Below are 22,951 nucleotides of genomic sequence, written 5' to 3' on the forward strand. Positions count from 1 at the left end.
GTCGGCTCTCTGACCCTCCAGTGGTACCTGCAGTGCTTGAGTTTTGAAATGCTTGTGTGTATTTTCTTTCATCAGACATGGCTAGGAGTTACTGAACAATTGTTTTTTAAAAGCTGTCAGCAATAACTGTGGCTTTTCACTCTTTTTGTTAATGTGTCTAAGGAACATTCTAGAATTTTGCCTCCAGTTGGCTTCAGGTTCCATTCCCATTCCAGTGCAGACACACACAAGTCTTCCTTCCTGAGATGCTGCTGTGCAGCTCACTCCAAACTGTGCGATACCCCTCTACCCACAGACAACAGCACAAACATTCCTGCTACTTCAGGTGCCTCATCTTGACTTCGCTTCACTTTCTCACCATCTCTTTGCAAAGAGAAAGACCTCATTCTCCACGTCCTTTTACACAGCAGAGCAAAACGTAAGCACAAACCCCCTATGAATTCTGAAGGAATCATCCGTGCTTGATTATTTTATCCATTTTGCGGACTTAATAATGACTTTGAACCACACATTAAATAATCCTAGGAGCTCTCGGAGACATGGAGGGGCTGTGTTTTCCAACCTATTTCCTTAGAAAACTCACATTAAAGGCAGGAGAGGAAATGCAGTGGATGGCTCAGCCCAGCGGCTTCTTCTGAAGTGGAAATAAATTAGCACTGATAGGGTCCTCACTTTATAAGTAAAGAGAAAGGCAAGTTTGGATGACGTAGGCAATACATTTAGCAGTTGGAGAATGGGTGGCTTCATATGAACTCCACAACTATGTGTATGATTGTTTTACGAGTCAAAGTCCTGCTGATACACTGATATATTGCCTCCTGAGCAGCTCAGCTAACCGAACACCACTCAAGAAAGGAAAGTGAAGGGCGCCTGGGTGGCTTAGTCAGTTAGTGTCCAACTTTCGCTTGGGTCATGATCTCGCGGTTCGTGGGTTCGAGCCCCGCATCGGGCTCTGTGCTGACTGCCAGCTCAGAGTCTGGAGCCTATTTCAGAGTCTGTGTCTCCCTCTCTCTCTGACCCACCCCTGCTCATGCTGTCTCTCTCTCTCTCTCTCCTAGAAATAAATAAAAATATTAAAAAAAAAGAAAGGAAAGTGAGGTGGTGTGATAAAAGACACAATTCATTTCCATTTAAAGACCAAGACTATCAGCACCTGAAATCCCTTGCCAAGCTAAGACAGCAGTGGTAGTAAGCTGATTTTTGTAAAGCATCCTCGCAAAACTTGGGGATACCGACTATGTATCTGGGGGGGGGGGTTGGTTCACAGTATTTACAATGACTGAAGAGCTGCCCGATTTCCTAGGACAGGATTTAAGCTGACGTTTTGGAAAATTCTGGTAAAGTGGCCATTCAAATATAAATTGTAAATATTGTTTGTTTCCTAATAGTACTAAATTTTTGGTGCTTCACAAGTAGAAGACTTTATCAAATGTAAAATTGGAAGTTTTAGGAATCATGCATCATTTGACCCTAAAATTTGAAAGAAAACGTTGCATTTTTGGGGCAGGAAGGCACATGCTGTCCGTGAGTGGGTTTCAGGTCACAGCTGATGTTTGCCACACTAAGGCTCTCTGACCAGGTGACATTTCAGGTGGTTTGCATAATTCATGTCACAACATTTGGTGGAAAAGAACACTTCAACCCAGGAGCTGGGCATGCTGGGTGCTGGGAGATAACAGTGGGCTCTATGGTGCATGGTGACGGTCCTCCTAACAAGGGGGATGGGCATTAGACAGACAGCCACACAAATAAGCTGTGGAACAGGCCTTGGAGGAGAAGCACACGGTGTGGGCAAGACCGCAGCACTGAGTCTCCTCCTGAGTGAGGGCAGGGAGGACGTTGTGACAGAGGGAGCCGTCCTTCAGCAGAAACAAGAAATGTGGTATTTCCTACCCAGTCAGGAACAAGAGGAGAGCAGAGGAAGAGAGTCTCCAAAAAGATGATGCAAACGAAGTCAAACAAGGACTGCAGGTGAATGGAGTTGTGGGGCTGTGGTCTGCCCTGGAACCGTGGTCTCTGGAAACGTGGCCTCTGGAAACGTGGAGGAGCAGGGGCCAGAATCAGGCTGAGAGCTCGCTCCCAGGAGGCTAGAGCAGGCCGCAGCTATAGGTGAAGGCTCTCTGCACACTACAAGAGGGTGAGACGGTTTCTTATATAATGTGGGTTCCACTTTGGGGGATTCTTTATGTATGACTTCAATAAAGATTGTAAGCACAGGCTGAAGCTTTGATGACTTTACTTAAATGCTGGCTGAATTGGTGCCTTGGAGCCCTCTGCGTTTTACAGAGTGGCCAAGGCACACCCTCCCCTTTCTTCTGGGTCTGTGTTGGAAGCTCTCATCCTACTTCCTGTCTGTCTCATGTGGAGGTGATCAATCAGCTGTGGCTGGAAGCTCTTAGTCTTCCAATGCTGCTGTTTTCTCTCTTTTATTTTATTTTATTTTTTTTTAAATTTTTTTTAATGTTTTATTTATTTCTAGGAGAGAGAGAGAGACAGCATGAACAGGGGAGGGTCAAAGAGAGAGGGAGTCACAGACTGAAACAGGCTCCAGGCTCTGAGCTGGCAGTCAGCACAGAGCCCGACGCGGGGCTCGAACCCACGAACTGCGAGATCATGACCTGAGCGAAAGTCGGACGCTTAACCGACTAAGCCACCCAGGCGCCCCTGTTTTCTCTGTTTTAAATACTGAGCTCAGCTGTCTTACAAAACTTCAGCGGCGCTCTGCCTGGATGGGGGCTGTGAAGACCAGCTCTGGTGAAGACCTTGCTCTTTGGTGCTTGTGTTATTTGACGGACTTTCACTTGAGTTGATTAGAGCCTTTAAGCTGGGCCTTGAGTGACGTGGTCTTTTATCCACCTCATCTCCAGCTGGGGGCTGAAATTCCTGTCCTGGAAAAAGAACTCAAGAAGATTGGTGAGCTAGAGATGAAGGCTTTCTAGTTAGAAAGTGGCTAAAGGACAGACTGGACATTTTGGACGTGGTTAGAGGGGTATGTGGGGAGGCTGGCTGGTGCAGTTTTGGTTTTTGTACAGGAAGCTTGAAATATATCATCACTTGAATGCAAAATGTTACCCCATCTATAGCTTTGACTTCTCAAATAAAGATGTTAAGAGAGAGAGAAAGAAAGAAAGAAAGAAAGAAAGAAAGAAAGAAAGAAAGAAAGAAGAAGAAAGAAAGAAAGGAAGGAAGGAAGGAGAGAGGGAGGGAGGGAGGCAGGCAGGCAGGCAGGCAGGCATTAGTAATGTATGGGTTGGGGAGGAAGGTGGAAGACCTGGGTGGCGGCAGCTGGATGTGGAGGAAGGGGTTCCGCGTCCAGGAGGTGGGAAGCAGACTGGGCAGACGGACGGTTTGTACCCTCCTCCTCGGTGTGACAGGACCCCAGTGAGGTGTGCAAAGCAGAGAAGAGGCATCAGGAGGTTTGCAGTAACATGTAACGGGTTCCCCCGAGCGAGGCGGGAAGGGAGCCCAGGGGTGTTGACACAACAGCGCAGGTGACAGAGGAGGCCACAGGCTGTGAAGACCCGCAGATGGGGGAGAATCCAGACACCTGATGACAGACTGTATCTGATTGGAGAGGCACAGATTTAAAGGGGAAAACGTGGCTTGAAGTGAAACCAGCTCCCTGACACCCCTTCTCCCACTCCAAGGTAAGACAGAAATGTGGGAAAGACAACTTTAACACCAGTAGCTCCTCCCGCACGGGGACTAGTCCACGGCTGGGTGCATGCTCGGCCGGGTGGCTCAGTCTTCCTGGTTAAGTAAAAGGTGCACTGGCGGCTCCTCTCTGCAGCCGGGACCCAACACGCAGTGTGTGCTCCCCTCCCCCACCCCCAGCTTCCCCTCCCCCACAGAAGGCTATCGCAGGAGGAGAATGCTTATCTCACATGATTTTATGTCCTCCTAAGATCCAATAAAAAATGTGAGAATCTAATTACCCCTGAATGAACTACTGTAACTTATTTAGGGACAAAAATTGAATAAATCAGTACATTCTTTGGACTGAGTCATGTTGGTAAGTACAGTTATCCTTGATTTATGATACATCGTGGAGCCAAAGCATACTTATTATTTGAAGCTAAACATTAATATAACTCTGCTTTTATTCTCTAAGATGAAGGGGGAAAAATAAGGAAGAGTAACATACTAAGGAAATTTCCATCAGTAGGCTGGTATCTTGTCCACCTTTTTCATCCAAATCTTGAAGGCCACCTATGTGCAAATAGAATTTTACAAAAAAAAAAATTCATATGGGAACAATGTAATGCATTTTTAATGCAGCCAAACAAGTCCATCCCTTCTGGATTCCCTGCAAGTTTTCCTTGTCTCTCCAATACTCCATGGCTCTCATTTGTTCAGTCATTAATGTAATGAGCTTCCGCTGAGCTTCCATAACTTGTTAGAAACACCCAGTGAATAATTCATTCAGCTGTAGCTTTTAGGGTTTGTTCAGCGAAGGGTTAGAAATGTTGACTGCATGTGGTAGATTGTGGGGGCAATGGCGATGTGAAAGTGTCTCAGAACTGTGGAGAAATGAACAGTCTAGTCTCTGTCTTATTACTTTCTTTGACTATTCCATGACACATTGTAGGTAAACATGTTGAACAGATCTTCATTTCTCAGGCCATAGAGAACTTCTCAAGAAAACCAGTTAAGACTCAAGTTTAGCTTATAGGTATGTCTCGCACTGAAAGTTGTTTTTGACTCCAAAACCATGAAATTGGATCTTGAGAAATGTAAGAAATGGGATGGGGGTGTTGGTGAGTTAAGAAAAGGCCCATGCAGCTACTGGTATTCATACTAATACTTGAGTTTTCAGGTCCCTGTCTCTGGTTTTGGTGACAACATCGGCCATTTCGTTAGGAAAATAATCTTGCATTGCTCTTCGGACAAACTCAGCAAAGTAGAATAGAAGAGGGGAATAAGTTGCCAGTTCAGAATTGCGTCCTGGAGAGGGTAAAACCACATGGCTACACGGTTCACACTGCACTTCCGGGCTGAACGGGCCATGGTTGACCACGCACATCAAGGCCCTGTATCCTAACATTTCAAGTGTGTCACACGTTTACACTTTCTAGCTGCCCGTGGAGTCATCTGAGTATGTTGGCACGTGTATCTGCATGGGCTCGTGCACACATGCGTTCTTGGGCTCCATCCGAGGAGAGGCTGAGATAGCCCAGGGGAAACAAGTACTCCTAACACCCAGATCTTGGTTTCTGACACTGTCTCCTAGTGAGAGAAACTGTGGATCTTGGAGGAATGGATGATTCTAGAACTGAGGCAGGAAGCGTTCAAAATGATGTTGGAGCACACTAGTTCCAGAAAGCAAGGAAGTGCTCAACACACACATGCATACACATGTGTACACACACACACACACACACACACACACACACACAATCACGCCATTTGTCAGAGACCCATGGGCCAGTTGAAGAGCTCTGAATGACCAAGTGTGGAAGAGTTTGAGCTGGAAAACAACTGGGATCAGATTATAATCCAGTGTATGAACTGAACATCTGTGAGTCCACATTGATATGAGCAAATGATGGAATGAGTAACTAAAACAGAGATTCTACAAATCCCTGGGCAGAAGAATTCAAAATTATTCATGTGAATACTCCATGCAGGAAGGCCTGAGCATAACCCCCTACTTCTGAAATGTGCCCTTGCAGAGTGATGTGCTTCTTCTCAAGAGAACATATGGGAAGGAGGAAAAAGAGTGACTGACCATGAAGAAACTTGGAAAAAAGTCAACATACCATGTTGACTTTGTCAGAGGGAATCCCCTGCTGACAGGCACCCCTGATGTGATGCTCAGAGAAGGGACACATCAGCTTACAGGTTAGGGGAGGGGTGGACATTAATAAAATATTCCCTCAATGTGTGTTGGTGAATTATTGTGCCGTGAGGAAAAAAAATACAGGACAGGGAGAGCATACTACCAGGGACATGAGCTTCTCTGGAATAAAGTAAGTCTTCCTTGAGGATGTGAGAGGTGAGCCAAGATCCAGGTTTCAGGCAGTGAGCTCTGGGCAGCGTTTCTCAGTGCGGTCCATGGACCAGCAGTGGCAGCCTCACGTGGAACACGTCAGATGTGCAGACTCACCCTTAACTTACAAATCTGCAATTCAGGCTGGGGGCCGGGGTCCTGTGTCCTGGCAACCTGGTGGTGCAGATGCGAGTCATAGTCTAAGCAGCATTGATTTGGGTGAAGAGCCTGGGGTCAGGGTGGACAGCCGCACAGGTAACGGGTGCGTATGATGCTAAAACAGAGCGAGGGGATCAACCAGCACCTGGAAAGAATGAGAAGGACATCACAGAGATGCAGAGAGAAAATGAAGACTGAGTCTGGGAGGGCCACGTCTTTCAGGGCCCTGCAGCCAGGTTAGACTAGGGTTTTATTATAGGAATAAAAGGAAAGTCAAGGAGGAGGGTTAGAGAGGTGACATCAGTCACCTTGGTGGTGACAATACTTGTAAAGAAGGAATAAAAGATAAATTATTAATTCCTTTCCTAAGAAATATTGGTTTGAAATCTGAGTATTCTTATACCTTTTTGTAGATACTGTTTGTTGTCCACACACATAAATACTCTTTAGAATACTTGGTAATATCTCCCCACAGACAGAGTCTACATGGCCTGTGACATGGACATTTGAATGGGGCAAATATCTGCTTCCTGTTTAAGTCCACAAACAGAGGGGCACCTGGGGGGCTCAGTCTGTTCGGCGTCCGACTTCAGCTCAGGTCATGACCTCACAGTTCGTGGGTTCAAGCCCCACATCGAGCTCTGTGTTGACAGCTCAGAGTCTGGAGCCTGTTTCAGATTCTGTGTCTCCCTCTCTATCTGACCCTCCCCTGCTCACTCTCTTTCTCTCTCTCTCAGAAATAAATAAAACATTAAAAAAAATTAAAAAAAGAAATCAAAAAAAGACAGCAAATAGAAAGAGGGGGGGCGATGTGGGTTTTAGGGCCCAGCGCTGAATCATTTCCCCTTGTGGGATGACTTATTGTGCGCTCTGTTTATTTTTAAATGTGGAACACTCATCTGTCAGAAAGAAAATTAAAAAGAAACTTCTCATTAGATTGAAATCAGGCACTTAATTTGGGGATGCCCTAGTTTGATAATTAGAATAGCAAAATCCTGTGAAGAGCACAAAGAAAATGAGCAAATGTTGCTTTGCAGTTGAGGGAGCTCAAGGGGAAGAGGATGCAGGTTTTATTCCCAAAAGTGTCTTTACATGTGTACAATCCGAAGGGAAACATGACTCTGTGGAGTTAATTCACTGGATTCATGAGTCCTGAGGAATTTTAATTTGTTATTTTACTGTCCATACATATGCTTGGAATCCATATCAACTATCTGAGCTGGAAAGGAACTTTCCCTTTGTTACCATTCTTCTTACTCCCTACTCGACCAGATCTAATGAATTCAATATTGTATAAAAATATAAAATAATTAAGAATGCTGTGCTAATGCAATGTTATGTACCCAAAGTTGATGGAAACTTTGCATATGATTTTTTTAAATTTAACGTGTTGAAACACAAATAATTTAGAAATCTGTTAGTTACAAATGGCTCCCTATCCCTTCCTTTGGAAGTAACACACACACTTCACAGCCTGGGTGTGTCCATCCTGGAGGCACTTTCCTCTGCCAGAGGGTGAGCAGAGGGGCCCAGGGCTGAGACGGATGCCACGCCCCTCACAAGTCCCCGCGTGGTTCCCAGTTTGCTGGAGAGACTCGGATTTGGCAACTACAATGCAAATATCTCTTGTATTATGTATCATATTCAATTCTTTTTTATTTTGAGAGAGAGCGAGAGAGCAGGAAGAGGCAGAGAGATAGAGGGAGAGAACCTCAAGCAGGCGCCCCGCTGTCACACAGAGCCTGATGCAGGGCTCCATCTCATGAAACTGTGAGACCATGATCTGAGCTGAAATCAAGAGTCTCACCCATCTTCACAACATATTTTAAATTAGGAAAAAGAGTGGTACAAATCAGAAACGCAAGACATCTTTTTTTTTATTTTTTTATTTTTTTATTTTTTTATTTTTATTTTTAATAGTTTATTGTCAAATTAGTTTCCACATAACACTCAGTGCTCATCCCCACAAGTGTCCTCCTCCATGCCCATCCCCCCTCCCCCCACATCCATNTCTTGTCGAGAGGTGGTTTCTGAGCTTTGTTGTTGGAGTTTTGTTCTTCCCTTGGGCCCTTGTATGGAGGAGGAGAGAGAGAGGGGTGGAAATGGGGGGGGGGCAGGGAAAGAGAGACACCTGCTTCTTATCAGAAAGCTCCAGTCCTATTGCATTAAAGCCCACTCTTCTGACCGCATTCTAGATACAGTCACGCGGGAGTTATGGCTTCGACGTGTGAACTGGGGGAGACGATTGTGTCGACGGCAGCACTGCGCCCTCTCCTGGGTTAGTGCATCTGACACCAGGCCCTCAGCACATGGGACAGTGGGGGCCAGGCTTTGCCTTGCTGGCTTCACAGAGTAATAGGGAAGAAGAAACAGAACCAGAGCACGAAGCTGCATGACAGCCATGGCCCTAGACCGGCAGTAGGTGTGAAACTTGTGTCACATTCTACAGCTTGTCACTATAACAGCAAACATTAAACGGTATGTCCAGAAGATCACAGTCTGGGTGGAATCTATACATGAGGGAGAGACATGGAGTCCATTTGCTTATATCAAATGAGCAAGAAGGAAACTCAGAACGTTCAGAGATTACACAGAAGTATAGGACAGAAGGGCTACCTCATTTATGTGTGTTTAGGTGTCGGGTCTAACCCTGGGAGGCACGTGGGCTCTGATGTTCTCTCTTCCTGAATTGCAAGCAGAGTTCCACCCAGGAACCAGGAATGTGAGTTCAAGAGTACAAACCTGAGGAGACTTGCCATCCACAAAAGTCTCAAAACACAGAGAGATGTGCCCCGAAGCCACTGGGCGTGTTGCCCCAGGGCTGAGCCTAGATCAGCACCAACTCTCTCATCGTAAGAATTATGCCATTAAAGTAACCAGTCACTTGCCGGTCAGGTGACATTTTTGCTTCTCAAATGGATCCACTTACAGTGAGGAGGACACTGTCAACTCTTCTTGCCAACAGGTATTTGGATTTTATATCACAAGAGATATTTCACCCACCTATGAGCTTCTTCCTCTATTCGAAGGTAGTAATTAAATGTCTGTTATGTGAAGGGCACTCTGCTCTTTACACCCTGGTTACTAAGGCACTGTTGACTTCCTCTCTAAATTAACAACCTAACAGAGGAGAAAATGCACACACAACTTACATACACCAAAAGAGATGAATAAAGGGAAAGAGGAGGAAGGAAGGAAGGAAGGAAGGAAGGAAGGAAGGAAGGAAGGAAGGAAGGAAGGAAGGGAGGAAGGAAGAATAAAGGGAAGAGGAAGGAAGGGGCCAGGAGGAACGTATATTCTTTAAATGTAATCTGAAGGCCCCTGGACAGGGGTAGAATAATCACCCTTCATATTGTAGCAAAAAAGACACTTGTGGTAATTCACACTTATGTATCATGGATCACTGATTATCTTAGGTTTTGTGCACAGAACAGCTCTAACGTACAATGCGTTAGTAGATGCATTACTGGGCTCCTTTGAAAGTACTATGTTTGCAGCTTTATATTTCTGTGCTTTTAAGAGCATCACAGTGAAATTGATATCATATCTAGAAATCTAGTAGGAGGTAGTACCAGAGGTAGTACTTATTCTTAAAGAAGTGCTCTGTAGAACTGAATTGCGTGGAACATTGGCACACAGTTTGGTGATTTGGTGAAGAAGAGCAATTGAAAACATTTTTTCATGACATTCCTAAGTCTCTGTTAGTACTTAGATGCAACTTCAGGGCCAGGAAGACTTAACCATCTCCTTTTCTTTTCATTTAAGGATTCTCTGAGGGCTGAACAAACCTTTGAACCTGTGTTAGAAGAGTCACATTTCTCCTTTAGATTAAACATTAGTGAGTAAGGTTGAGCTGTTTCCCGCATGGAATTTTAGTAATTTTACAAGTGTGCTATTTGAAATTCGTAGCTCTGTTTGTGTTTGAGGTCATGAATATCACTCAATGGTGGGACAGCCCAATTCAATGGAATAGAGGTGTAAAAGCACAAATAAATACAGTAAAAGCACAAATAAAATTAATTTCAAACTTAATGTTAGTATTGCTCAAATTATAAGAATAACGTATCGTTCAACGTGAAGGGCCCCTGGGTAATGCAAGGGACAGAGCAGGCCCTGCTGGGTTGCTCTCTAACAGCCGTGTTCACTGGATCGTTCACAAATGATTATGTTCACATCCGTATCAGCACAGACAAAGGAAATGTACTTAGCTTGAAGGTTATGAGTAGATGGTTTCCCTAAAGATAAGAACTGGGTTGGTTTTGTTCCCTGGTGTAGTTTTAGCATCTCTCCTGGTGTGCGGCACATTGCAAACAGTAAGAATAAGTGAAGGAATGGACGGACGGATGGATTTATGGAAAGATAAGGTATTGAAAGCATGAAAATAATCCAAGGACCCATGGTGATTTAGTTACATTAGTGTAAGGAGTCACTCAAGAACAGGAAAGTTCAAGTGATTCCTTTTGGTGCTATAGCTTCTTGGTACCTACCCTTCTTGGTATCCAAGATGCAAGTGACAGTTATGGACAGAAGTGTGGTAGACAGGATTCTGCGGTGGCCCCCAGGATGCCCATGCCGTGGTGGGGGTGCCCTGGGTGACCCTTGCCTGGGCAGGGGTGGGAGAAGATGGGCTCGTGCCTCTGGGATGCTGCTGCCTATCTGTGTCTCTGCTGCAGCGCTGGAGGGAGACCTTCCTGCTGGTCTGGCCTTGGGGAAAAGCAAGCACATGTGACCTGCTGTGGAGGGCCCACGAGGCAGGCGCTTGCACATGGCCTTCACGCCCTGAGGGCGATGGCAACTGACTGCTAGCAGGGACACAGGAAGCTCAGCCTCGTGGACGTGAACTCTGCCATGTCCGTGAGAGGACCCTGTGCCTAGATGACATGGACAATGTGCCCCACATGGATTTCAGCCTGGTCAGACCTTGAGGGGTACCTGGCATCTCGCATCCAGACTCCTGACCCAGGGAAACCCAAGGTTTTGTACGTCACTCCATTTGCAAAAGCTGTTGAGCAGCAATAAAAAAGGAATGCAAGTGTCTGAGGACATTAAACTTGAGAAGATACACACTTAACAGTGTCTCCATTTCCGTGGATTTGTCACATCAGCTCTTTCCCAGGGGACAAGAAGACCCTGTTCTCAGTAATATGAATGAACTCAACCCAATAAACTTGAAGGCTTTCCTTTAAGAATGTCCCTCCAGGTCCTCTTCTGCCTTGTCTTTGGAAACCGGCTTCCCTGAGGGTGCAGCTCCATGCCAGGAAGATTCTGGATCCCAGAGTGACTGCTTGGAAGAGAGTCACACACGCGGCCACAGACCCAGCAGTTCAAGCAGCCCATTTATTGCACACAGCTCTGCAGGTCAGAAGGAGTGGGCTCCATGGTCCTCCTCTTGGGGTCTCAAGGCCAACATCAGAGGGTCGGGCAGGACAGGCCACCTCATGTCTGAACATCCTGAGGGTGGACATGCACTCAGCTCCTTCGGAAGCTGGCAGAACGGAGTGTCCTGTGGCTGAGGCATGACGTCCCACCCCTTGGGCTGAGGCAGGACATCCCATCCTTTGATGGGTGCTAGCCAGGCCACTCTCCACAACACCAGCCTCCAGACTCCCTCACTCGAGCAGCACCTGAACCTGGACCCCCTTGTCCTTAAATAGCACTTCTTCTGGGGACATCTCTCTGCTTGTGAGGGCCCTGGTGAGGAGATGATCTCCCTGCTTTAAGGCTATCTGTGCTACATGGTAATTTGGGGAGAAGAGATGCATCCGACCATATAATTGGCTCCCTTCCCAGCTTCCCCTATAGAATTACTAGCAGAATAATTACTTTTCAGTAATGCCTTGTAGAGTGGGTTTTCTTTTTGAGGAAGAAGAAAATTTCTGCATCCTGATCCCAGGCAAGTACAGGACAAAATCGGATGTTGGTGCATGCATGCCATTTGTTATATTCACAAATACACGAAAATACACGCAGTGGGATAAGCAGCCTCCTGCCGGAACGCTTCCAGAGTCAGGGATGTTTTTACACACACTTGAGGGAGTGGTCAGCCCTGCATGGAGGCTCGTGCCGGGGGTGGGGGGGCAGCATAATTTATTTTACTTGGGACACGATCCCAGGCAGCTCCCGCCATACGAGCAGAGTTTGGTCCTCTGCTTGAGATCAGCAGAGGTCCCCGCCCACAGCTTGTCTCAAGCCTGGTTTCTGAGTTTAGAGATCACTTCCCGTCCTGTACGCCTTCAGAGGCAGAGACCAGAGCTCTTGGTAAATGGGTTTAGATACCTCCTGCTTGTGTCTTCTAATCGCGGTGACTAAGTAAGGATTAAACTGATGTCATCAGGATCCTTGAGCCTTTAGCCTGTTCTTGACCTAGGGGAGGCCGATGTTCGTCCTGTGACCTCTGAGCCCAGAGCAACTGAACACCTGCACACAGGCAGAGAAGGGCCTCTCACAGTTGCCAGGACACGTGGACACATGGCCCATGGGACACTGAAGCTGTGAGATCTCATCTCTTTGGAATGGGAACACGTAGGCAAATGGAGCCCTGCCCAGGCAGTACCTACAGCGGTTCTGCGACCCCATGGGGCCACCAGGTAGTCTTTTCCCTGGTCCCAAATGTTTGCTTGATAATTAACCCAACCCCATCACTGATTCCTGTTTAGAAGGTTAAGTGAAAACAGATAAGCTGTCCCCGTGCTAACCGAGAGAGAGGACCAGAGACAGCATTGTGCCCGATGCCACCTTAAAACATCTCCGAATTCAAGACGCTGGCCTTCTGCTCCATTTAGCTCCCCGGCTGCCCCTGGCACAGGCCAAAGACAGCCTGAGGATTCATGTGGCCCCCAGGCCCCCATGTGATGTTCCAGGTGTGGAATATTCGCTGGCATGGGATCTCGTGGCCTCAGAGACATGTGGCATATGGTCCCTGGCCTGACGTCTACATGCTCTTTTCCATCTCTGTCAGAAAGAGGGTCAGGGGCAGCTTGGGTTCACTGTGGCCTCCACCTCAGCCCACAGGGACCTGGACCAGCTGGACATCAACCAGGGGCGTTGAGGGCATCATGTTATTTGGACCAGATGGGCACGGAGTGGCTGGTGCACAGGGAGTGCCTGTGAGATGTGAGCTAAGGCTCAGAGAAACCCGGGGGCCACCACACCAGTGCAGGGACGAGGAGGCCACTGGTCAGACAGTGGGACACCCCTTCAACGTGATAGACACCTCATGCCATCTTGTAGCTGTGAGTGCGAAGAAGAATAAACCGTGGATGTCTTGATTCTGGAGGCACAATAGTCCCTATTGAGGAACACTGCTTCCACGTACAACCAGGAGAGAAACAAGGCCACCAGCTTACGTGGGAGCAGGGCCCTGTCACCTGCTCTGGCCCTATGACACCATGCATTCAGGTGTCCGTTGTGGGAAGAGTTCACAGAGAACACGGAGGGGACAGTCGCAGCCCCGGGCCCAGAAGGAAGGCCACGCCACCTGCAGAGGAGAAGGACACAGCCGCGGAGGAACCGCGTGGCTCCTACAGGCCCCACTAGTGGGGAAGCACAGGACCGCAGCTACCACGCTGCCACGTGACCCGAAACGCCACCCTTACATGGCCTCCGTTGGCTCCACTGAGCTGTGGAGTCAAAACATGCTACAATCCCTGTACTGTGCAAAAGGACAGGACAAGTCTACTATTTTTTCCTTTTCTTTTTGTTCCTTTGATTTCCACGTTTGTCTGAGACAATTTTTCACACCGAGTCCTCCTGTGTCCCCCTTACCTAGAGCTCTCCCCACCCAGCTCCTGCCTTAGATATTTCCTCTATTCCCTGTAGGATAACAAAGGTGATTTAGAAATGCTTCTGTAACAGAAATGCTCAGTCAGTTAAGCATCCAACGTCAGCTCAGGTCATGATCTCTCCATTTCCGAATTCGAGCCCAGCATCGGGCTCTGTGATGACAGCTCAGAGCCTAGAGTCTGTTTCAGGTTCTGTGACTCCCTCTCTGCCTCTGCCCCTCCCTCGCTTGTGCTCTGTCTCTCTCAAAAATAAAAAAACATTAAAAAATTTAATTAAAAGAAATGCTTCTGTAACAGATACATAGTGTTTTGGGTGAGGGTATGTAAGTAGCTGGAATTCAGACAGAAAAAGATTTGACCGTCAGACATTACTCAGAAAATTCCAGTGGATCTCAAAGTCTATTAATTGCTGGGTTCTTGTTTCATGGAAATTTTACTAACAAAGAAGACACAAGTTTTAAAATTCTTAGGAATGATGCTATACAATTCAAATATTATTTTGATATCAAACTAGTAAATCTTGCTATTTATTCTCCTAAGCAGCTGCACACTAAACTAACCCAAGAAAGGACAGGTACGCAGTCATTTAGAACATCAGAGTGTTCATATGTCATCAAAGTGAACATATGAGATAAAACAATTTAGTTTTATAACACATATTCCATGTGCACATGCATCACATACATGCTCATAAGGGTCTTGATATTTGATCCATCTGTCCTGCTTCCTGACACAGTTGCTTCGTCATTTTATTGTGGAAGAAGTGACTGCTTGGATGTATGCATTTTGGGGTTTATTTCTTGAAAAGATTATATACCCAGTAAGCTACCATCTCAGAATTCATTTTTCAAAAGCTCCTTTTTTTCCGGTGTTCCTCCAATAAGCTTTATATCTGTATGTGATTAAAGTATTTTAAAATTCAATTTTACACTTTCCCATCACATTAAGTTGTTATTTACTTTTCTTTGACTTCTATTTGCTCTCTTCATGTTTCCTCTCCTTTTGCTGTGTTTCAAGTGACAAAATGTTCTTACTTTTTTTTAAGGTTTATTTAGTTACTGTGAGAAACAGAGCGAGGGGGGTGGAGGCAGAGAGAGAGGGAGAGAGAGAATCTCAAGCAGGTTCTGGGATTTCAGTGCAGAGCTTGATATGGGGCTTGAACTTAATGAACTGTGAAGTCATTTATGGAGCTTCAGCTTCAGGCGCCCCCAGAACATCAAATTCTTGTTTGACGAGGTTGAAAGACTTTTCTCCNGGTGCCCCTGTTTTCTGTTTTTTTATTTATTTTTATTTATTTTTTAAATGTTTTTAATGTTATTTTTGAGAGAGAGAGAGAGAGAGGCACAAGAGTGCAAGTTTGGGAGGGGCAGAGAAAGAGACACAAAATCCAATGTAGGTTCCAGGCTCTGAGCTGTCAACACACAGCCTGATGTGGGGCTCAAACTCACAAACCATAAGATCATGACCTGAGCCAAAGTCGGACACTCAACTGACTGAGCCACCCAGGCCCCCAAGGCATTTTCATTATTTCCTATAAAATGTAACAGCACATCCCTGAGTTGAGTAGCTTCTAAGTCATATGATGACCGTGACTGTGCATTTGNACTTTTCTCCAGGAAGAATGTATCAGTAAGAAGTTAAGGTACAATGGGGGGCGCCTGGGTGGCTCAGTCGGTTAAGCATCCGACTTCGGCTCACGTCATGATCTCATGGTTTGTGGGTTCGAGCCCCGCGTCGGGCTCTGTGCTGACAGCCAGCTCAGAACCTGAAGCCTGTNTGATGTGGGGCTCAAACTCACAAACCATAAGATCATGACCTGAGCCAAAGTCGGACACTCAACTGACTGAGCCACCCAGGCCCCCAAGGCATTTTCATTATTTCCTATAAAATGTAACAGCACATCCCTGAGTTGAGTAGCTTCTAAGTCATATGATGACCGTGACTGTGCATTTGTCTTTTCCCCTGACCAAATGAAAGTATTTGTCTGAAACTTAATATATCTTCTACAAGATGGAAAACTATTTTTGCTAGAATTTACAAAAACGTTATATACCCATGGTTTCCAGGGTCACCTAAGAGATGCATTTGATCACATATTCTAAGGGGATTTTACTAGCTTCCTTTGGGCTCTGCCTTCTCCTCTGAGGTGGCCACCAAGTGTTCTCTCTGCTCCCATGCTCTACAGATCTACTTTCAATGGCATGACACGGTAATTGTTTGATGCCGCTAGTNGAAGAATGTATCAGTAAGAAGTTAAGGTACAATGGGGGGCGCCTGGGTGGCTCAGTCGGTTAAGCATCCGACTTCGGCTCACGTCATGATCTCCTGGTTTGTGGGTTCGAGCCCCGCGTCGGGCTCTGTGCTGACAGCTAGCTCAGAACCTGAAGCCTGTTTCGGATTCTGTGTCTCCCTCTCTCTCTGACCCTCCCCTCTTCATGCTGTCTCTCTGTCTCTCAGAAATAAATTAAAAAAAACATTAAAAAATTAAAAAAAAAGCTAGGGTACAATGGATCCAGTGAAGGGGGGCTCACCATCATTCTGCAATCAAGATTTGGGAGAGATCACTTCATTTTCATGAAGAATTTTAGCTTTTTAACAAACCACCCTAGCAGTATCACTTGTTATCAGCCGAGTCTGGGATAATGAGGGAGGGGGTCATTTTGGGTCTACTTCCCAAATGACTCATGTTTGTATTCTTTCACGTCTTCTCTAGGCCACTTGCATAAACTCAGTTAGACACTGGATATTGGCCTAGGGTAGTTGGAAGAATCACACAACTATGAATTTTGCTGCAATTTGAGTAAACTTGTTTAAATACAAACCAGAGAGATACATGGTCTAAGTGTGCTCCGCTCTTTCTGCTCTTTCCCCAGCAACACGTGGCTCACCTAGGCCTGTCATTAAAAGGCCGTCACTCTTGCATGTAGGTTTGTAGTTACTCCAATCATTGCCAGCAGAGGTTCAGTTTTGACCAAAAAAAAAAAAAAAAACCCAAAACTATAAATTATTCTTTATATAAGGAAAGATTTTTTTAAATGTGATTATATCCCCTAAATGGTTTCAGATGCATTGTGCTATTTTAACAGTGAAAAATTAGTAGCCTTTGGTATATTTCTCAGGAAAACAAATTATTGGCATAACATGTAGGTATGAGATGATTATATATCATAGAAGTAGATGAACTAGTCAATATCAAGCTGTTTGCAATGATAAATGACTAGAGAGCACACAATCATTTCTTCTTAATGACCGAGCTTCATAAACAAAGCAGTTTCTGAGTATAATTCACCGTGGTGCTGCATTTAATGTAACACAGTAAAAAAATTGAGTGTGTTATTGTGGAGATGCATCTGACAGCTTGAAATATTAATCCAAAGCCCCCAGTCATGCTGATTGATTGGAAAACATGATGCGATGTTATTGGACATTTTTTTATGAAATGCATTATGAATAGAAAGATATCTTAGATCACTTCTTGTGGCTAAAAAGCAATTTATAATGACACATATTGATTTTATTCTGTAAATATTTCTGCTTGACTGATGATTCTAATTGTGCGCTGCACTGATATTTGTCAGTTGGTGAGTTCAAGCCCAAGCAATAGCGAACGTAAAGTTGCCTTGTTTATTGGGGTTGCTTTAGAAATAATGCGAGCAGGGAAAAAAGAAAGTGGAGATGCTCTTTGAATTTTTGAAAAGTTGTACCTTTTGCTTGGATTTATTATTTGGTTTTACAATGAGGCACATATAGGTCAGATTTTGGAAAGCTGTTAAAATCTGCACCTTTTTGAATCTGTAATTTTCTGTGTGGTGGAGATAATTTGTTAGAATAAAGCGCCACCCACCCCGGACTACCCCTGAGGAATGTGCTGTGTGGTTACAGTGATAGATATTCAGGCCTGAAGCATGTTTCTTGCATCTGGTTAGTTACGCTTCTCGCCTCCCGTGGTAGATCCCTGGGGAATTAGTTTCCCACGGCTGATACCTCTCTTTCCTGAGTCACAAAGGGTTCATCCATTTTTCCTTTGTTGTTTAAACGTTTGCAGCCAGCCTTCCAGCTTGCGCTCGCTCTCTGCTCCTGGGAATGACACATCTGGGTATGTGTGCAGGACCCAAGGGACAGACGGGCTACAGATCTGACAGCCAGGGGGCCTCCTCAGACGTCCATGCCCGGCGAACGGCAGGTGCACGGCTTGGTCCAGGAACGAGGCTGCAGGGGCCCCAGGGGAAGGACTTACACCTGTGTCCTAGGAACAGCCAGGACCCACATCGAGGGTTTCTGCTCAAAATATGTCTTCATCAGATTTGGAAGCAAAGGCAAGCCTGCTCCTTGGTCCATCATGAGGGAACTTAAGGAGAGGACACATACGAAATTTTCCGGTGGGGAGTCTCATCCTGAGGTCCACTGAGCACCCCGCCCGGAGTCTGTGGAGGCTTCTGTAAACTTGGATGGAAAAAATCATACCTCATTTTTCCCAATTTCAACCTGAAATTTAGCATTTCCTTCTAGTATTAGCGCAGAAAACAAACCACAGGAATCCAAGCAGCATCTATTCTTTTGTTCCCAATGGAAATCACAGACACATTTCATGGCGGGCATGGTAGATGGGAGACTTGTTGCTGGAGCTCACTCTGTAACGTGCTGATCCGAAAGCACATCTGTGACCACAAAATATGTTTCTTTATATAGCGATCACTGAGTTTCACTGTAATTGCTTCCCCTTGTAACCCTGTTGTTTTGTTTTATATATTTAAACACGTTATTCCTTCAAAGCGTGCATAGGTCTCAGCAGACCTCCAAGGGGGACTACCCTTCAAAACCCAGCTATGTCACGTGAGTCTGCGGGTGCTCGGGGCGCTCTCAGCATCTCACCCCTACCCACCATCAGCACCACACGTGTCTGCACCCTCTGGTGTGGCTATGAGAGCAAGGGCAAGCCTCCTCACATGAACAGACAGTGCTCTGCTGCAATCCCAGTGCCTCGGGAACCTCATGAGGTTTGGAGGTAATCGAGTCTCGTGAGCGCGCATAGCAGCAAACAGACATCAGACAGAAGAAAGCCAGTGAACGCAGGTTGATAGACCTGTTTCTTTGCCTCCATGAAACGTTTGCAGAAGGGGCGTGAGCGTGGAGCTGGAGGTCCCACGCTAGTGAGTGACACTTGCACCAGCGAAAGAATGTGTTTAGTGTATGGCATCTGGGATTGCGAACAGTCTTTTTCATATTTAATGCTTTTTTGTATAATTGCAATAGTAGCAAGCATCTGATCTTACCTTCTGAACTAGACCTTAGCAAGCCCTCACGTTAACACAGTGCTTTCTGTGTGTTTCCGGTAATTCCGGTAATGAAATTAATTTTAACCATTCTTTTTAATTTAAAATTTTTTTTTAAAATGTTTATTTTTGAGAGAAGGAGACAGAGTGTGAGCAGGGGAGGGGGCAGAGAGAGAGGGAGACACAGAATCCACAGCAGGCTTCAGGCTCTGAGCTGTCAGCACAGAGCCCGACACGGGGCTTAAAACCTTCGAATCCTGATCATGACCTGAGCTGAAGTCAGATAATTGACTGAGCCACCTAGGCACCCCATAATTTTAACTATTCTAGTATTCAACTTTTATTTTTTATTTTTTTATTGTTTTATTTATTTCTGAGAGAGAGAGGCAGTGTGAGTAGGGGAGGGTTGGAGAGAGAGGGAGACACAGAATCTGAACCAGGCGCCAGGCTCTGAGCTGTCAGCACAGAGCCCGATGTGGGGCTCGAACCCACGGACTGTGAGATCATGACCTGAGCCGAAGTCGGAGGCTTAACCAACTGAGCCACCCAGGTGCCCCTCTAGTATTCAACGTTATGATTGATTTCGAGTAGCTACTGTGAAAAAAGATATTCTTAAGAAAGCTTGTGTATATACGTACTGAATGGAAATTAAGAAGCCGTTTTCTACAAGATGGTACCAAGGAATATTTATGCCACCTTGGGGCAAAATGATTAGGATCATTCCATGATGATTTTTTTAATGAAATTCATGAGTTTTCCTTGTTAAAATGAAGAGAGAATTCCTTGACAGGGAAACTAAAAATCAAGGGGGTCACGTAAAGGAGGGCATCATAATTATAGAAAAAGTCCTCCTAAGCTACCTACCAGTTCGAGAGAGGATAAGACTCATCAGTTCTTTTGTCCTATGCAGACATTTGTCGGGGTCTTTGGCCAGAAAGCAACAAGAAAGACCCCAGGGATGGGCATTTCATTAGGGCCGGGAAAGCCGTCACATCCGTAGAAGACATGGAAGACCAGGTAATTGAGCAACTTGAGGGTCAGAGGGCTCCTCACTAGAATGTTTCAGTGGAAAAGTAGAGGTAAACAAGAGAGGAGGTGAAGGGAAAAGAAATAGTAAAGAGGTTTGAGAAATTAAGAAATGGGGATTTTACAAAGAGAAAATTTCATGATACGGTAATGACGTTAGTAAGAGTGAGTGGAACTGAGGTTTTAGTCCTGACAAATGTGAGAGACATCTGACGTTTCCCTGTCCCTTCCACGAGGCACTTCGTGGATGAACGGGGCTGTAGATAAGGCGGTCACTTCCCTGGTGACCTTAGGTTGATGGAACAGACACATCAATATAGAAAAGTTAGGAATATTGGACATCGAGTCCTTTAGCGGTAAGTGCCGAATGGGCCGGTGACCTTGGGGGTCCCTGGCTGCCCCCGACAGTGCAGGTGGGAAGGCCGCCTGGAGCCAGCACCAGGGGAGGAGGGTGCTCCCGCCACCGGGGCTGGGAGGGTGCAGGTGCTGCGGAGGTGAGCCCTGCGTCAGGAGAGGCAAGCAAAGGCGGGCTCTGAAGGCCCTGGACGCTGACAAGGGCAGTGGGCAGCACCAAAGGGACATAGCCCAGAAGGGGCAGTCGGAGCCGCGCTCTTGATGTGACAGCGCCGTGGATGGCGAGGAGAACGCTGACGTGGGGCGGCTAACCCAGGCCTGCTGCACCCTGGCCACGGAAGTGGGCTGACAGTGGAAGCCACACGGGGATGGAAAAGCAAACGCATCCAGGGGCTCCAGAAAGTGGCCAGGCCGGGAAGGCAGGATGCTTGCGCTGAAGGGGAGGAGCGAGCCTGGGCGCTGGGAAGGGGTGACTGGATTCTCCCGTCGGGCTCCTTCTGCTCCCCGGAGGGAGGGGTGTGGAGGCCAGCTCCCCACTCCAGCCTGCCAGCTGCCACCCCTGCTCACCTGCTGTCCGGGCCCCTGGAGCCCAAGGTCTGTCCCCGGGGCATTACTGGGGCCCAATGGCTCTTGCCAGAAAAGGGGTCCTGCTGGCACACACTTCCTGTTGCTCTGGTGACCCTAGGCCGCCCGTCTTCTTTCCACCTCTCAGGAGGGGTACCCGTTGGTTGTGTCCTATCTGGCCTTTTGTTGTGAAAGGGAAACCTGGGAGGAGTGGCTGTACTTTGGGCAGGACCGGACGTTCCATCCGTATTTGGGAATTAAGAGGTTGGGGTTTCACTAGTGTGAAGGTCAGGGAGCAGGTTGGAGGACACGGGGGGCCAGTCGCCAAATCCAATTCCAGGAAGGTGAAGGTGCCCTTGCCCGGGTCCAGGAAGGTGAAGGTGCCCTTGCCCGGGTCCAGGAAGGTGAAGGTGCGCCCTCCTAGGTCCAGAGCCATCCCTGGAGCCTGTTCTCACCAGTCCTGGTGCCCCAGTGTTGCCCTGGCAGCCGCACACCTGTGTGCCCACAGAGTGGCCCTTTCCACTCCAGGGAGCTGGGCATGTACACAAGGAGCAGGCAGGCCCTCACGACCACTGTGCTCCGATGGCTGAGTCTATGGTGCAGAACTGGACCCTTTCCCTGCCCAGAATGCATTTCTCCCTTCCCCCCACCCTCTTTCTTTTTGATTATTTGGAAGATGAATCCTAATTATTCACTGAAATTCTGGTGTCTGTTTCTTATAAAGAGAAATATTTTCGGGGCACTTGGGTGGCTCAATCGATTTAGCACCTGACTTCAGCTCGGGTCATGATCTCAAGGTTCGTGGGTTTGAGCCCCGCGTCAGGCTCTGTGCTGACAGCTCAGAGCCGGGAGCCTGCTTTGGATTCTGCGTCTCCCTCTCTCTTTGCCCCTCCCCCACTCATGCACTGTCTCTTTCTCTCTCAAAAAATAAACATTTTAAAACATTTTAAAAAGAGAAATACTTTTGAACAAATGCCAAGATTGACAGAGGAGGGAAGATGCCAGAGTTCTCCAGGGAGGCCGGGCAGAGGCTGTGGCACGTGAAGTCCCTCAGGTCTGTCCCGTGCCCTCGCCGGGCGTGGGATGACATTCCGGTTTCCCTGCCCCCATCTCAGACTTTCCCTTTTTTCCTGTGTGCAACTGAAATAATTTGAGATTATGAAAACGAGCTGCCCTCCCGAATGAAAAGACGACACCAACGTATTAACAAACATGGAAATAGCACCAGGCTGGATGGGTGACAGGCAGCAAAGGGACACCCGCTGGGACGAGCGCTGGCCGTTACATGAAAGTGCTGAATCACTGGGTCCTACTTCTGAAACCAACACTACACCGGATGTTAACTCACTCGAATTTAAATAAATAAATTACGTACTCTAAAAAAAAGGAAAGAAAATATACCAAAGGGTCAAACTTAACAATGTGCAGCGTTTAGGGATTATATTAATTTATTTACCAGGGTCAGACCTCCTGCTAATCAAATTCCCCTTTAAATTGAAAATGCTTTTATGTTTCTTCCTCCTCTCTCCGCCGCTCCTGTCCTCTTTACAGGTGAGGCATCGGTGTGCAAGTCCCACGTTCTTGAAGGAATGAACTAGAAGTTCTTTAGGAAGAGTCCAGATGGGAACGGCTTCTCCTGGCCCCTCTGGCCACGAGCCAGCCTCTCCTGGGTCCCCGCACAGTAGCTTTGGTGCGTCCCGAGCACCCTGGCCAGCGCCCGCCCTGCTCGCACAGACACAGTCCTGCCGTCAACCATCGTGAACGGCTTCCTAGACCCCTGACCATGATTGTGGCTGTGTTCATGG

The sequence above is a fragment of the Crocuta crocuta genome, unplaced genomic scaffold (assembly GCF_008692635.1).
Source record: "Crocuta crocuta isolate KB4526 unplaced genomic scaffold, BGI_CrCroc_1.0 scaffold101, whole genome shotgun sequence".
Classification (NCBI taxonomy): Eukaryota; Metazoa; Chordata; class Mammalia; order Carnivora; family Hyaenidae; genus Crocuta; species Crocuta crocuta.